Raw genomic sequence first — 17339 nt, forward strand, 5'->3', positions numbered from 1 at the left:
AGGGCTGAAAGAGAAATCAGAGAAACATCACCCTTTACAATTGCCACAAACAACATAAAATGCCTTGGGGTAACGCTAACCAAACAAGTGAAAGACCTGTATGGTAAGAACTTTGAATTTTTAAAGAAAGAAATTAAAGAAGCCCTCAGAAAATGGGAAGATCTCCCATGCTCTTGGATAGGTAGGATCAATGTAGTAAAAATGGCAATCCTGCCAAAAGCAATCTACAGATTCAATGCAATCCCCATTAAATTCCCAGCACAATTCTTCACAGACCTTGAAAGAACAATAATCAATTTTGTATGGAAAAACAAAAGACCCAGGATAGCCAAAACAACCCTGTTCAACAAGGCAACGTCCGGAGGCATCACCATCCCTGACCTCAAGCTATATTATAGAGCTATAGTCCTGAAAACAGCTTGGTATTGGCACAAAAATAGACAGGTAGACCAATGGAATCGAATTGAAAATCCGGGTATTAACCCACACACGTACGAACATCTGATCTTTGACAAAGAAGCTAAAAATATACAATGGAATAAAAGCATCTTCAACATATGGTGCTGGCATAATTGGAGACTGGCATGTAGAAGAATGCGGATCGATCCATGTTTATCGCCATGCACAAAACTTAAGTCCAAATGGATCAAAGACCTCAACATAAATCCAGCCACACTGAACCTCTTAGAAGAGAAAGTGGGTGGTACCCTTGAACGAATTGGTACAGGAGACAGCTTCCTGAACATAACACCAGTAGCACAGACAGTGAGATCAACAATTAATAAATGGGACCTCCTGAAACTGAGATGCTTCTGTAAGGCAAAGGACACAGTCAGCAAGACAAAAAGGCAGCCCACAGAATGGGAAAAAATATTCACTAATCCCACATCTGACAGAGGGTTGATCTCCAAAATTTACAAAGAACTCAAGAAGCAAGTCTCCAAAACACCAAAGGACCCAATTAAAAAGTGGGCTGCAGAACTAAATAGAGAATTTTCAATAGAGGAGTCTAAAATGGCTGAGAGGCACTTGAGAAAGTGCTCAACATCTTTAGCCATCCGGGAAATGCAAATCAAAACAACTCTGAGATACCATCTCACTCCTGTCAGAATGGCTAAAATCAAAAACACCAATGACAATTTATGATGGAGAGGATGTGGTGAAAGGGGAACGCTCCTCCATTGCTGGTGGGAGTGCCAACTGGTTCAGCCACTTTGGAAATCAGTATGGAGATTCCTCAGAAAAATGGGAATAAACCTACCCCAAGACCCAGCAACTCCACTCTTAGGCATATATCCAAAAGATGCCCATTCATACAACAAAGATGTCTGTTCCACTATGTTCATAGCAGCTTTATTTGTAATAGCCAGAACTTGGAAGCAACCTAGATGTCCCTCACCCGAAGAGTGGATAGAGAAAATGTGGTACATCTACACAATGTAGTACTATTCAGCAGAAAAAAAATGGAATCCTGAGATTCGCAGACAAATGGATGACACTAGAAGAAACCATCCTGAGTGAGGTAACCCAGTCACAAAAAGAGAAACATGGCATGTACTCTCTCATATATGGATTTTAGACATAGATCTGGGGAGTGCCAGCCTACAATCCTATGGCAAGAGAGTCTGGGAAACAGAAACTTCATTTAGCGGCTGGTTAAGTACTGAGCTGAACTCAAGAAAGCCAGTAACTCAAGAAAGCCAGTAACAGAGAGGGGAGGACTGATGATCAAAGGGATTAAGACTGGGCTGGTTTAACCCCCAGAAACAGCTGACCAGACAAAGGTTAACTCTTGAATCCTAGGCATCAGCCTGGGAATCCAGCATGGGACTGATCAATACACCCTGAATTTGGGTGTCAGTGAGGAGGCCTAGGGAACCTATTGACTCTTGGGCAGCAGATCAGTACCCATCCCAAGTATACACACGGACTTTGGACTCCCATAGAACAATGTGAGGTGCACTCTCACCCTGAACTCTTAGGGAAGGGTCTAGGCCCTGCCCTATATGAAATGACAGACTATGCACACCCCCATGGAGGGCCTCACCCTCCCTGGAGAAATGAGGGGATAACGGGGGGGGGATGGGGGGAGGGCACAGGAGGAGGGGAGGGAATGGGAGAGGGACCTGGAACTGACTTGTGAAGCAACCTCGTTTCTTATCTAAATTTAAACTGGAAAAAAAAAGAAAGTTATTTGAATGCATGTTAAAAAATACCTATCTACCTATTAAATACATAATCAAAAAAATAATTGGTGTAAGATGGGGAAAGGGATCACAAACTTAGAAACTGGAAGAATGTATATGGGAGGAAACAGAACAGATAACAAAGACTATTCCAAATTAAACTTTAAATTATTTAATTTGAGAAAGAAAGGAATAGAATGATTTAAAAGAAACAGGGTATGGTGCAGAAAAGTGAAGTGGATAGCAAGCCCAACTGGAGAGTTTGAAAATGAGAAAAAATGTAGAAATGGAAAATTCCCTAGCAATCGCCTCTGAAGTGTAAGTTCAGCTAAGAAGGCAGTGGTGAGCTGACATACAGACCTGGAACATCATACATGAACACTGGATAGAAGCCTGAGTGAACAAATCAAAATGGAATCTACAAGCTCATACATCCGGCATCTCCAAATGTTCCACCTGCACAGAGATTCAGTGTTGTGGGATTTTCTAAAGTATACATGAGTGTCACCTCCAATCCTTATGCCTTCCTTTCTCTGTCACTTGCAAGTCTCACATGACAGGCTGGCCTTTACCCACTTCTGCCCCACCATAGTCCCTTTCAAGTATTTGAGTCAGGGAGATAGTTACAGCACAATTCCCTTGTTTCTTTTCAAAGCTCCTAACTAGCTTCTCATTGCATTCACTCTAGAGCTGATCTCCACTCTGTCCATGTGCTGGGAAACTGGAATATCTTTCACCACTTTCCACATTGCTGATCACCTTCAGTTGGTCCTTCAAGCTAAGCAGAGTGTCTCCAGACTTGAAACTATTACAAGAGTTTCCTCCTCCCTTAGGAATACTCACAGCTCTTCCCTGCTTCTGATTTGCTTGGAAAATTCCTTTCTCCTGAGTAATTAACCTCATCTCAAATATCTCCATCCTCCCAAGCGGGAATCAGCTCTCTTCATGACCCACTCTCATGCTTCTCTTTTGTATCATTTACTCACAGTGAAAGTTAAATATTGTGTGTGTTTCCTTAATGCCTCTTTCTCCAGAGACTAGAAGATACTCAAGGGTCATATTTGTGACATTTTTGTCAAGTACCTAACAATTCTTTACCTCATATCAGGCATATAAGTGCTTTTCAAGAGCCGGGTAGTGGTGGCACACGCTTTTAATCCCAGCACTCGGGAGGCAGAGGCAGGCGGATCTCTGTGAGTTCGAGGCCAGGCTGGAACGACAGCCTCCAAAACAATACAGAGAAACTCTGTCTCGTAAATACCAAAAAAAAAAAAAAAAAGAAATATGGATGAGTCCCTATTTAAATACCTGGCTAACTCAATTGTATTGTGAATGTATGCCTCATAACTACAGAAAGAACTGTAGGGAATGTTCTAGGGTTTGATTTCATGCAAATCATGAAAGTTAATTTATTCATTAACCTAAAATGAGTTCTTAGGTGACTGATTTATGTGGTCCTCATGTTTAGGTTTATCAGTGAGTCAATGCTCATCTCAGTAGGAAAGCTAGAAAACACCTCCGCTACAACAGAAATACGTCCATCATCTTTCTGTTCACAATGTCTATCAATGGTTGCATGTCCACAAGATTCATATGTCAAAATTCTTAACTCCAATATGGCAATATGAGACATAAGGGCTTTTGGAAGGTGATTAGGGTCTACCCTCTTGACTGCAATTAGTGCCACTGGTTGAGAAGAGACACCTTCTATCGTGTTAGAGGATACTGAAAGGATCTGCTGTGAGTAAGTGGAGCTTCCCTAGACATCAAATTTCCTGGGACCTTGATTTTGGGCTTCCCATTCTATAGAAACATGAAAAACACACTTTTTAAAATAAGCCATCACCTATTTAGAATCCTCATATAGTAGCCTGGGTGTACTATAACATGGTTCAAGAAATTTTTTTGTTGCTTACTTAATGTCCTGTTCTCTTTCCTGTTGTTCAGACCCATCAACTTCAGGGTTAAGGATCTTTAAGGAAGTAGCCAAGGCCTAGTTTTAAGTTTGAATGTTGGTGGTTTTTGTTCGTTTGTTTTTCTTTATACTCTTAGGGGACCTAACATACAGCTCCCCAATAAATACAAGAAGACTTATTCTTACTTATGAATACCCAGCCTTAGCTTAGCTTGTTTCTAGCCAGCTTTTCTCACTTAAATTATCCTGTTTCTCTTTAACTACATTTGCCTCTGGACTTTTTACCTTTCTTTATTTTGTATATCTTACCTTCTTACTCTGTGGCTGGCTGAGTGACTGGGTGGCTGGCCCCTGGCATCCTCCTCCCCTTCTCCTTTTCTTACTCCTCCCTTTCTCTTCTCTAGATTTCTCCTCCTGCATTCCAGCTCCATCCATTCCTCTCTCTTGCCTAGCTGTTTGCTGTTCAGCTCTTTAATAGATCAATCAGGTGTTTTAGACAGGCAAAGTAACACAACTTTACAGAGTTAAACAAATGCAACATAAAAGAATTCAATGCATCTTTGTATCATTAAAAATATTCCCACAGCATAAACAAATCTTAAACTAGTATTCCACAACAGAATATTTCAATAGAATCTGATGGTGACGAAAGTGTTCTTAAAGAAAACTGGGAACTCTGAGGAAGGAGAAAGCATGCTCATATTTCATAGAACAAATGCAAACACTCTCTGTATGTTGTTGAGATCACTTCTAGTGATTTTCTCATACTTCTGTGGATTGTTTGGACACATACATTTGTAATGTCAGAGACCCCTGGTCCCTACCTGTTTGGCATACATAACTATCTTTTTACTAAACTATTACTCTTAATTGTTTTCCACTGGATTCATTCTTCATTAAGAAATTTGTTTCTCTACTAATATGAACAAGATACCACTTATATGCTTTCCATGCTATAAAAAATTACAGTAAACCAGGAGGACAGTGGTGGCACATATCTTTAATCCCAGCAGTGGGAGGTAGAAACAGTTGGATCTTTGTTGAGTATGAGGGTAGCCTGGTCTATAGAACTAGTTCCAGGACAGCCAAGGACATTACACAGTGAACCCTGTCTCAAAAAAATCAATGACCAAATGAAAAATAAATAGATAAATAATAAATAGAAATACATGAAACCCAGGACTTACATCAGCAGGGGGGCATTCTCATAGCTGTAGGAGCTAAAGTCAAGTTCATGGTACCAGAAGAGACATATTGTATCTAGAGGCTCTATAGGGTAAGCACAGCCATATTTGTCTCATGCTTCTGGTATAGCTGGCCACCTCCACCATCCTTTGACTTATAAGTGCATCTTGCAGTCTCTGTCTGCATCATTGCACTGCACCGCATGCATGTCTGTCGCAATTCTTTTTTTAACAATCATTTTATTATGTTATGGGCGTTTTCCCTGCATGTATGTGCACTATGTGCATGCCTGGTACCTGAAGGAGTCAGAAGGCGGCACTGGACTCCTGGGACCAGAGTTACAGGCAGTTGTAAGCCACCTTGTGGTGGTTAAGAATTGAATTGTGGTCCTCCAGAAGAGGAACCAGTGCTCTTAACTTCTGAGTCATTGTTCCAGTCCCTTCTGTCACATTGCTCCTTGACTCATTCTTGATATTTTTAAGATAAAAATGACTATTTAGAATAAATGTGGTACCTTATATTACATGTTGGAGTTGAACACTTTCTCATATTTTAATTAATATGTGTTTTATTTTTGGCAAGCTTTCTGTTTCTTTGCTGACTGATCTATAAAAGGCTTCATGGTTTTCTTGTCAGTTCTTCTCATTTCTCAGTTATTCTCCCTAGTCTGCTGGTTTATCATTATGATTATTTTCTTTTTATCCTGAAAACATTCTAATTGGTATGTGATAGCTTGGAAGGGTCCTTTTTGAAATGCAAATTGATTTTGTACAAACACAAATCCATCAGAAGGTCTATGCTTGTGCACGAGTACTGCTTGCTTGTTCTGTCTGGCTGTGTTTCCCTGTTCTGTCTGCCTGTGTTACCCTGTTCTGTCTGTCTGTGTTTCCTTGTTCTGTCTATGTATTCACGGTCTGTCTGCCTGTCTGCTTTCCATTGTGAAATTCTGTCATTCCTGAAAAAGAAAGTTTTTTCTCCCCAAAAGTAGGGAATTGAACTGAACCTGCTTTTAATTTTTATTTTTATTTGTATATATTCTTCACCAGAAATCCCTCTGGTGTGTGGAATGATAGAATGATCTGAATGTATCATGCTCCACATTGTTGGCTGACTGTTCCAGCCTCTCTTATTGACTAACCGTGGTTTGTGTAGGAATTGGTTTGTGAGAAAGTATCATAAATTATAAGATGATGAATATTTTTTCTGGGTTGTCATCCTTGATGCTTTTTGTGAATAACTGTTATTTTATTTAAATGTTATGATATTATAAAATACTTTTTACTTCATTTAAAAATTCATAAATATTCTCTTAGTTTTGTAGGTAAAGCAGAGATTTGGTTTGCTAAACGCAGGTTGGGATTCTTAAAACCAGTTTAACATCAAGCCACACATTAATTTCAGCTTTAGCAATACTCAGCTTTGCCATTTGGCTTCTCTCTCGTCATACAAAGCCTCTTATATCCCTCTCCTTGGAGTCTTGCAGCTTTATGTAGGTCACAGTTTGCGTTGGAATCATTTCATGATTTTTGTCGCTGGAAGTAAGAATTTTAAAAAGTCTTTTAGAGGGCAGGGAAGAGGGCTCATTGCTTAAGAGTGCTTGCTGCGTTTGCAGGTGACCCCGGTTTGGCTCTCAGTATCCATGTTAGGCTGTTTGTAACCATCTGTAGCTGCACTTTCAGAGGATGCTTTCTCTGCCTCCTCAGGCGCTGAATGCACATGGTGCACGCGTAGGCACACAGGCACCCACAAACACGTGCAAAAGTAATAAAGGCCTTTTTGATAATCTTACTTATCTTACATCCAAACTCATGAATGTTAATAGATTGCAACAATTTATACATTGCATCTGCATTTTTTACAAAAATTTAAGTACATGGCATTTAAGAATAATTTTCTTTTAAATGTTGATCTTTATACTTTGCATCTCTTTCCATTGTGTAGGATTTCTCACTGTTAAATTTATTGATGGAAAGCTTGTTGCTTTCTTCTTTCTTTTAATTTGTGGCAGACACATCCTAAGGTGACCTCCCCGGGAGTCATTTCCTTGCATAATCAATCTCTTTGACAGTTCATTCCGCCTCCTTGAAGGTGGCACCTGTAGCCTTCTAACCAATAGATACTGTAAAGGTCATGGAAGCTGCTGTCTTTTCTAGGATGTGTCATATGACAAAGACGGGAAACAGTCTCTTCCATGATTGTATTTGTTAAAAAAAAAAAAACAGAAAAAATACTTCCATGCTGATTCTTTTTTTTTTAATTTTATTTTCCAGTTAAAATTTAGATAAGAAACAAGGTTGCTTCACAAGTCAGTTCCAGGTCCCTCTCCCATTCCCTCCCCTCCTCCCGTGCCCTCCCCCCAACCCCCCCCATTATCCCCTTATTTCCCCAGGGAGGGTGAGGCCCTCCATGGGGGTGTGCATAGTCTGTCATTTCCTTCCCTAAGAGTTCAGGGTGAGAGTGCACCTCACATTGTTCTATGGGAGTCCAAAGTCCGTGTGTATACTTGGGATGGGTACTGATCTGCTGCCCAAGGCTCAATAGATTCCCTAGGCCTCCTCACTGACACCCAGATTCAAGGGGTCTTGATCAGTCCCATGCTGGATTCCCAGGCTGATGCCTGGGATTCAAGAGTTAACCTTTGTCTGGTCAGCTGTTTCTGGGGGTTAAACCATGCTGATTCTTTTTTAAAGTCAACTATGTATTGTCGGATATTTCAAAACCCCAAGTCTCTATCTCTGGAAATGTGCATTTGGCTAGACATGGAACTCTTTCTTCTGATCACAGAAATTAGTTAGACACAGGCAGGAAGGCTGGGAGCTCAAGGCCAGCAAAGCAAAAACAACTATTAGTGTGAAATAGAATTTATTTTCATAAGCATGTTTCTTGTATTACTGCCTATACTTTAAAAAAAGAAAAGGGTTGTGAATTTCATAAAATGTTGTTGCAACATTTATTCAAATGAAATAGTTTTTGTGCTTTTGGCCTATTGCTGTGTTAGATGATGAACATAGTTTTGTTGTCAGGTCAGTAGATGCCTTAAATTCAAGCACTTTGGAGTCAGAGGCAGGTGAATCTCTGTGACTTTGAGGCCAGCCTGGTCTACAGAGTGAGATCCAGGACAGTTAGGGCTACAGATAAACCCTGTCTTGAAAAACCGGAAAAAAACTTTGTTATTTGCAAATGGAAGTTCTGCATTATGCAGTTCTGGTTCTGATAGACTGCACACACACACATACACACACACACACACACACACACACACCTGAATTATATTTAATACTTTATTTTTAAATTGACAATGGGTTTGTTTGTCATCAATTGTTAATACACAGAAACTATTATTTTTCTCACATAAACCTTATTCTTTTTGAGGGGAAGTAGGATCTCTGTAATTCAGACTGATATCAAGTGCATTTAGTTCCCTCACTGTATGTGGTCTCCCACCTTCTTGACTCAGTCCCTTGAGCGCTGGAATGATAGGTATGTGCTCCATAATTAGCTTATTGATTCTTATATAAAAGAATATTATGATCCATAGACTCAGGACATATAAAAACTTGGGCCATTCCTTGATGAAGGTATTTTTCACCGATTTATTCATCACATGGGTGCTCCTTTATCTTCCTATATAAATTCACAATGATTTCTTGGCAGCCCTTCTGCTTGGCAAAGGGAGAACTTCCAAGCCCAGCCCATACAGGCAGTGAAATCGTGATTTTACTTCCTGACTCTGTTAATGTGATATAGAGTCGGACTGCTCCTTTACCGCAAAATGCTTCCTTCATCTGGAACATAGACATAGCAGATAGCACCCATTTTGAAGATGTGTATATACATGATTTCTGCAGAACTCTTAATGGCCTATACACTCAACCATGTTATGCTGATGTTAACAACATATCTACTGAGACAAAGATGAGGGTTGAGGCTGGCTCTGTGCACAGCAGAGACAGAACACTGACTGCCCATCACCTGTCCTACCAACTTATATATTATGTAGGGTCTCTCACAATTGAATCAATTTTCTTTTCTAATCTACACATGCCTTTCCCATCACAGCTTTCTATTTCCTATGCAGGTCTGCTGGATAAGACCTAGATCATTTTGTTGTCCATAGAAGAGGCAGATGCCACACAACCAACTCACCAGTGTTATATCTAATGAATTCTACAGGCCAGGGAAGCTAGTTGCAAAGCCTTCTGGCAACCTTCTATTAAGTATAACATCAATCCAGCAGTCTGAGAAGTCTCAGGTCCAAGACTGTTCTCATCTTGCTGTTTCACTTCAAATCAGTAGCTTTCATTGAAGAAATGCTGATGGACTTGTCTTGACTGATATTGTCCCCAGATCCATGAAGAAGCCAAGTTTCAGAGATCTTATATTTGGCCGCCTTTTGATACCTCTGTGTTCAACATGTTCCATTAATATCCCCAAGGGCAGCCATCTGTTACTGTCCTGGTGACTGTGATGGCTTGTTTTATACCACACAAATGCCTAGTTTTCTAACGCACTTGGAAGAGAAACATCTGGGTTAGTCTTGTCTCCTCGCCCTCTACCCTTAACACATTACAACATGCTACCTAAGAATGCTTCTCAGCTCCATGAGCAATGGTCTGCCTGCAGAGGAGTTATGTCTTAGATCTTTGGCTGTTGTTTTGTGTGTGCTCCTGGGAGACAAGGGGTTTATTGTGCTCACTGTGTTAGCTGTAGACATGATGCACTAAATTGCTCTAACACTGGATGTCTCCTAGAGCTCCTGCTGGTAAAGGGGACTGGGGAGGTCATGGAAGGCCTGGGGCCATATTTTCCAGATTCTGGATTTCCCTCCACATCCTCCCTCCTTTTTCCCCTTTCTACAGTGTGTTATGTACTGTGCCCTTAAGATTTCTGAGCCCAATTAGCAGGTTAGAGGCTATGAAGGGATATTGACTTGTGAAATCACAGTATTTACTGTCATTTCTTATCATTTTTAGATTTATATTGGTCCTTTGGAGGCTTCCTTCGAAGCCTGTTAGGGAGAGGCAATTTAGATATGTAATTAGAATTCCTGAACTCAACAGTGTTTTCAATCCTGGGAGTGCTACAGTTTGGGAAGGCAGCCCAGCTATGAGTTCACAGCTCCTTGATCACCAGACTGAACCATTAACTTGGATCATGGAGACAATGTTCACCAAGAGCCAAGGTTCTCTCTGACATTTTCAGGTACATAGAAAGACCATTTAAACTGACTGTAGAAGCAGAAACTGAGGTCTAAGACAGCGGTCTTCTTTGAATTGAATTTAGGGACCCATTAGGATGGCTCCTGTCCCAGGTGCATCAGAAGTTCCCTCACTATACCTGTTGTAGATGAGCTGTCGGCATCTGGTTGGATTCATCTGTGGGATACACATTGTTCCAGTGAATCTAGGTAAAAATAGCATCACAAGTAACAAGTAACCTTGTATGGATGAAGAACTTTTCAACAAAAGGGACTTTGGACAATATGAAGTACAAAGCTTCTGAGTCAGAATCCCAGGAGACAGACTCCACCTCTTCATTTCTTTTTGAGGTCAAGGCCTAGTTGCTAAAACCCTTATGTGTTTTAGACTTTTTCTATACATATTGGGCATACAGGTATTTGGGGGATTTGTGCTGTGCCTTCTGAGAAATAAATTCTGCTAGGTGCTGGTCATACTGGAACAACACCAGGTACCTCAAAACAGTATGAAAGCATCTTTATTCTATATTCCTATACCCTTGAGAGGAAACCATATGGGGTTTTCTCAAGCAGATTGGCCTAAGTAGGGTTTTGAATTGGTTCTGATAGTGTTCGTTTAAGTGTTAATATCCAAGAAGCTATACTTGCTTAGATGAGTGTTGGAAATTTGAGGGGTTATACAGGTTACTGTTGTAGAAGAACCACATACCTCAAGTTCTCACTTTTAGACATACAAATCCAGTGAGGATTATTTAGCCTTTAGCTGTTCTTTTTATATTACTCCATATCAGCAATCAGTTGCCAACTGGTTGTACCTGATTTAACAAGACTCATATAAAATGACACTGCACCCTAATGAAGATGCCAGTTATCTTGAGCATAAAATCCCAGACCCATGGTCCTTTCTGTTTTAAGACTTCTCAGACAGTATGTACCTAGGAGGAACATACCATTTGAAGAATAGTCCCTTCTAGCTAGCCTCCCCATCTTTCTTTTGCAACTCTGTTATGACTGCTTACATTTCTGTACCATGGCCAAAGCCCTTTCGTGGGAGTCAGTGGAGTCATAGAAGGGTGAGAGATATGTGTCTGTGAAGAGGTACCTATTCCTGTCAGAGAAAGAAATATGGGGCACCAACTCTGCCACAGTACCTTGCCATTTTAGGGAGACCTTATTTTATACCTGGTGTGTGTTTGTTAGGGATGCTATAATACCTCAAATGGGACGGCTTGAATGGTAGACATACTTGCCTTATCATTCTGGATGGTAGAAATTCTGGATTAATGTCTCTGTAAGGTGGGAGTCTCTTGAGGTCCCTCTCCTTGGCTTGTAAGTGGCCAGTGTCTTACTGTGATTTTGTCTAACCTTTCCACAAGTGAGTCCACACAACAATGTTCAAGCTTCATAGTTTCACGTGTCTGACCATTTCATCTGTATCTTCATGGACTGGCTCCCATACCTCTATATTTCCAAGACACCTTTTCCTCAGCCACCTTGAAGACTCTGCTATCTGTGTTCAAAATGTGATTTATAGACCAACTGTATCAGCATCAACTGGAAACATATTAGAAATCTTGGTACTACTGAAAAGCTATACCTACTCCTAACATCATCTCCAAATGACTCGTGGGCCCATTACGGTTTGGGAAGTTGCTTTACTAACAAGATCAGCACCCACTGCCTGCTTGCCATCTGCCCATCTTAAACTCAATCCTCCAGATGTCTACCAGCTTCCCACTCATATCAGTAGCTGCCTAAGAGTTCTCTAGGATGTCAAATAGGCAAAACCAATTTAGTGCCCCAGTCAGCTCCCCTCCCCCTCTTCCTCCTCCACCTTCTTTTCCTCCTCCGTCTCCTCTTCTAATCTTCGCTTCCTCTTTCTCCTCTTTTCTCCCTGCATTTTTATTCCAGGGGTGATGCTTCAGGCCACCCTGTATTTCTTCAGAGGTGCTAGCTCCTTTACATCCAATAAATCCAGTCTGGCTGTTTTGTTTGTTTGTTTGTTTCCTCCAGTACACCTTATCTCTGCGTCTCTTTTTCTACTCTACTGCTCCAGTCTGGGATTTTTATCCTCTATCCCTAGACTAATAAAGACAACTCAAATAGATTTATTGGCATGCAGCTTTTTCCCCTATTAACTCTCATCACCTCAGCCTGGATCCTCCTGCCTCTTCGTTGCCTGGCAACACTTCTCATTGTTTAGGACTCAGCTCTGGAATCTTGGTTGCAAATCCCCACCCCCTTCAGCCCTAGGAATTCTTTTCTTTCCTGTTTTCTTTTTCTTTTCCAAGTAACCATACTTTAGTGTTCCCACTGGAGATAAAATGCATAGGAATGTTGTAAAGAAGAGATGAGTTATGGTTCTGGAACAGCCTCTGTGATGAGAGATGATCCTAGCACTTTCTCCTCCTTTCCCCAAACCATGATTCTTACAGTTTGGTCATGATCAGTGATGGTGGGATGGGTGAAAGGTGGCACTTGGAGAGGGAAGCACAGCCCTCAACCATGGATTCTTGGGAGTGGGGACCATGAGTGGGTCTTCTGAGAATTCCAGAGCTCTCCCTGCTGGGCTCAGAGCAAGTGCTTCTTAGATTCTTGCCATTCCAGGTGACAACCAGACATTTGAGATAGGAGAGGCTGGAGCCATTACACAGTCACTCGTGGGTCTTCCTGAATGTGCAAGCTGAGGGGGGATTGTTGGCATGACTGACAGATAGTTTTGAATTTGTGCCCAGAAACTGTTTGGGAAAAGTATTTTTAGAAATACAGAAATAAATACAATTAAATTAGATAGATGTGTCAAGCACATTTTAAAAGGCTGTCCTTTGACCGCTACAGCTTAGGTAATGACAACTCTTTGAATAATGGTGCTATATTTTCTAATTAAACAATCAAGTTTCTCCAATCATTACATTAACAAAGAGAGGGGCCAAAAGGCTAGGACCTAAAAGAAAAGAGATATTAAATGGATAGAAATGGTTGTAAAAATGGAAATGTTTTTCCTGATGCTTTTCAGAGCTTTGTTAACACTTTGTGTCCTGGATCTGTGTGCCTATCTTTGTACTAAAATGGTTCTTTGCCAATAAATGTAATAGACAGAACCTGAGGAGAGTGCGCATGTGCACCAACAGACACACTTGCACAAATATGCACATGCTCACATAGTACAAGCAGACAGGCTTATGTCTGGCTTATACTTGTGCAGCTTCAAGCAGATCTTTCCATCTTTCAGAATCCCAAATTTCTCTTCCACTCTGAGTGGGGAAGGGAGGCTTCTGATCATTGCCTTAGTTTTGGTTTTGGAAATACAAATGAAATTACATGTAACGGATGTGTATTTGTGCCACCATCTATTCTTGTCAATATGTAAAAGCATTGCTTCAATTTTTTCTCCCCCCCAAACTAAATCAGGTGCCCTTCAGCTTGCACATGTTTCAAAAAAAGTTCAGTATGGTAATGAAGCTTTCTTAGGAGACAGAGGAGAATTACAGGGATTTCCCACATTGAGGACACTATCCTGAGGTTTTTCCTTGCCTAGTAGCACAGAGTGAAGAGATATGTTGGTAGCGCCTGCTTCCCGATTACGAGTACACCCAGCTATGTGTGCATGTGTGTGACTATGTGTGATCATGTGTGACCTTGTATGTATGTGTGTAACTGTGTGACTGTGTGTGTAGGTGTGTGATTGCATGTGTATATGTAGCTCTGTGTGGTTCTGTATGTGTAACTATGTGACTGTTTATGTGACTGTGTGTGTGTGTGTGTGTATGTGTGTGACTGTGTGTGTAGGTATGTGATTGTGTGTGTATATGACTATGTAGCTCTGTATATGTGACTATGTGACCTGGTGTGTGTGAGACTGTGTTTATGTGACTGTGTAGGTGTGTGTGTGTGTGAAGCTATTATCAAAATGTTACTCATGTTCCAATCAGGATAATGTAGTCTGGACATGCTTCACTAACACTATGGCCAAAACAAAAGTTCATTTACTCCCCATTTGAACAGGGGAGTTATTTAAGGACAAAATGTTGAGATAAGGGAAAAACTTTATTTGGAAAACAAGCAACCCAGAGAAGATGGAAAAGCCCACCTCAGCGAATGTCAAGGACTTTACAGGGAAGGACTAGAGACTGGAGTTAGCAGTGGTGGGGATGCTGGGAAGACCCATGGCTAGAGACCTTTAAGCACAGCTCCAATGGCCTGGAATGGTCCACTATCCTAGTTTCCCTATTTTTGTTTTTTGAGAGAGGATCCTACTATGTAGAGGAGGCTCACTTTGAACTTGCTGCAATCTTCCAGCCTCTACAGCCTAAGTGTTGGAACTACAGCTTGCTCCACCTACCTTGTTTTCGTCATCCTTGAAGGAGAAAAAGGAGGTTTGGCGAATTCTGGACAAATTACCTTGCATTACATTTGCAGTAAAAACATGTTTTAAATGATTACTATGTCTACATGAATATTGGGACAGAACTCTGTCTAAAAGTTCAAGGCAGCGAGCAGGACAGATATGAAGCCAGAGATGCCAAACATTTTCATTCTACTGCAGTAATGCATGGTATACCCTCAAGCTCAAGAGAATGTTTGTGTTTTCAGAAAGAATTTACCCTGAAAACTGACCTGGGCCACTGTTGTCACATAACTAATATGGCAGGAATATTATCCATGGTAAAGTCAGTGGGAGATGCAACTAAAAGCAAATGAAGCTAGTGGGTCAGCTTGGCTTTTCCCTTGATTCTTAGCACCAAATGTAGGTGCAGGTTGGAGGGATAGAAGCACCAGACTTGTTGAGTAATCTATGACTGTCTGAAATGAGGTTTTACTGAGGGAAACTCTTTTACTCAGTGGGATAAGCTTGTTAGAAATAACTCTTGGTGGTAACACTGAAAGTGTGTGGACTAAGAAATAAGCATTGGAGATGTTGCTCACCACTGGTGGAATTCTACAAGACCTCAGGGCTGTGCTTCAGGGCACAATGGGAGGTCTTTGGTTAACTAGCAGCCTTGTTTGTCAGCTCAAAGCTGTCCCTTTGGGAACATTTGTGCATTTTGTTTCTGTTTCTGCTTTTGCTAGCACAGATCCAGGTAGGGAATTGTTCTAAACTCACTCACGCTGAGCACACAGTTCCTCCTCTCAGTTCCTTGGGCTCCCATCTCTAGGCTGGCAGACGAATAACCTGCAGGCATCCTACTTTGGAACTACTTCTCACCACTTTGTGTTCCTCCTTCCTGAGTCTCCCAATGGCCAGTTGTGCTGTTGCTACTGACCAAGTCATCGCATCCCCACTTCCCAGCTTCCTGTGTGGATCTGGCCAATGGGTTAACCCTGAACTTGTGTCTAATCTGTTAAATGACGCCAGTGAAAACATGCCATACTCTGTAGCAGAAGAGAGGTGAAAGGCAATGGTACAGAATAAGCCCCATAGTAATAATATTTGTTTCCTTCTCTTCCTAGTCTACCCCTTGGACAGTCTCCTGGGAACACCACCAGAAGACTATACTAGAGGGGAGAATAGGCTGAAATATCAAAATAACCAGAGTTCCTTGAGTACATCTGATATTAGCAGAAGAAGTTGGCAGGCCTTTTCCCTTTCCAAACAACCCTTAGTGTGCTTGGTATACATAGATCATTGCAGATAGGGTTGATGAGTTCTTCAGGAGGCACACAATGCCTCCTGTGCCAGACCTGCCAGCCTTTTACACACCTCTCTGCCATATTTCATCCAGCTCCCAAAGAAGCGTGTAGAACTACCCTGTGGAGGGATGATGGGCTCTGTTTGTAAATGACTTAGGGCTCTTGTGTTTGCAGCCATCTTGACCAAGTGATGCTGGTAGAAAACTTCTATTGGGTTAATGATGAGAGTTTCAGCTTTGACCACACATCATAATTAATGGGACAGTTTGCTAAAACAGAATTCTGCCCCCTCAGAACTTATCAGTAGGCCCTGCGGTTAGGAGCAGGCACTGAGGTCTTCATTTCCAATGCTTCCAAGAGAATTTGATGTTGTTTGTTCAGGCCTTACTTTGAGAACACAGATCTTAGGGAGTGGGTTGTAACTTTTTCTGCATCTTAGGGCCACTCAGGGGAGTTTTAAATAATTCAAAGGCAAATCCGTACCTCATACCAATTTGATCTGAATCTCTAGGGGCAGGACCTGGGCTCCATTGTTTTAAAATCTCCCTTGATAACTCTTAGATACAGACGTGATTGACAACCAGCCTGACAAAATTCGGAAGATCTAGTCTCAAAGCCAGGTGTGTCTATGGGGTGGTGGCAGATGGATTATATCAATGACCCACACATATGTCATATGGAGATGCTGTAAAGGAGAAATTGTTCAACTCTGTCAACATGTGCTGGACTTAGTCTCAATGCAATCTTAATGTGTTTCCCATTTAAACAATGAATAAGCATGCTATATTATTTTCACATTTGTTCCAAGTGGGCATGGCTGATGATATTAAAGAAAGAGTTTACAGAGCAGGTTGAGGTTGCTAGTCAGGTATGCTTGCTTTGGTTGTTAGCCATCTTCCAGAAGCTTGGCTTGGAGAATTCCTCCATGTGACTAAATGAAAAGACTGCTGGGTGTGCCAGAAGCATTCAGCTCTGCTGAGCTAGCCTGTTTTGATGGCTTGTGAAATCAATGTGAGTGCTGAAGACCTTATATTGAGGGGACCAGCCCTTCCTGAAAACCCTGGCATCTGAGTCTTTAGTGTGCTTTATTGGGCAGAACACTGTACATGTTCTATTTCATTACTGGAGATAGGAACACATTCTACATGGCCATCCCCTGGGAAGAGAGATCATGGGAATCTTGACTCTGGAACCTTCTGGATCTGTGTTTTTAGTCTGTGTTCTT

This window comes from Mesocricetus auratus, unplaced genomic scaffold (genome assembly GCF_017639785.1).
Source record: "Mesocricetus auratus isolate SY011 unplaced genomic scaffold, BCM_Maur_2.0 Super-Scaffold_100006, whole genome shotgun sequence".
Classification (NCBI taxonomy): Eukaryota; Metazoa; Chordata; class Mammalia; order Rodentia; family Cricetidae; genus Mesocricetus; species Mesocricetus auratus.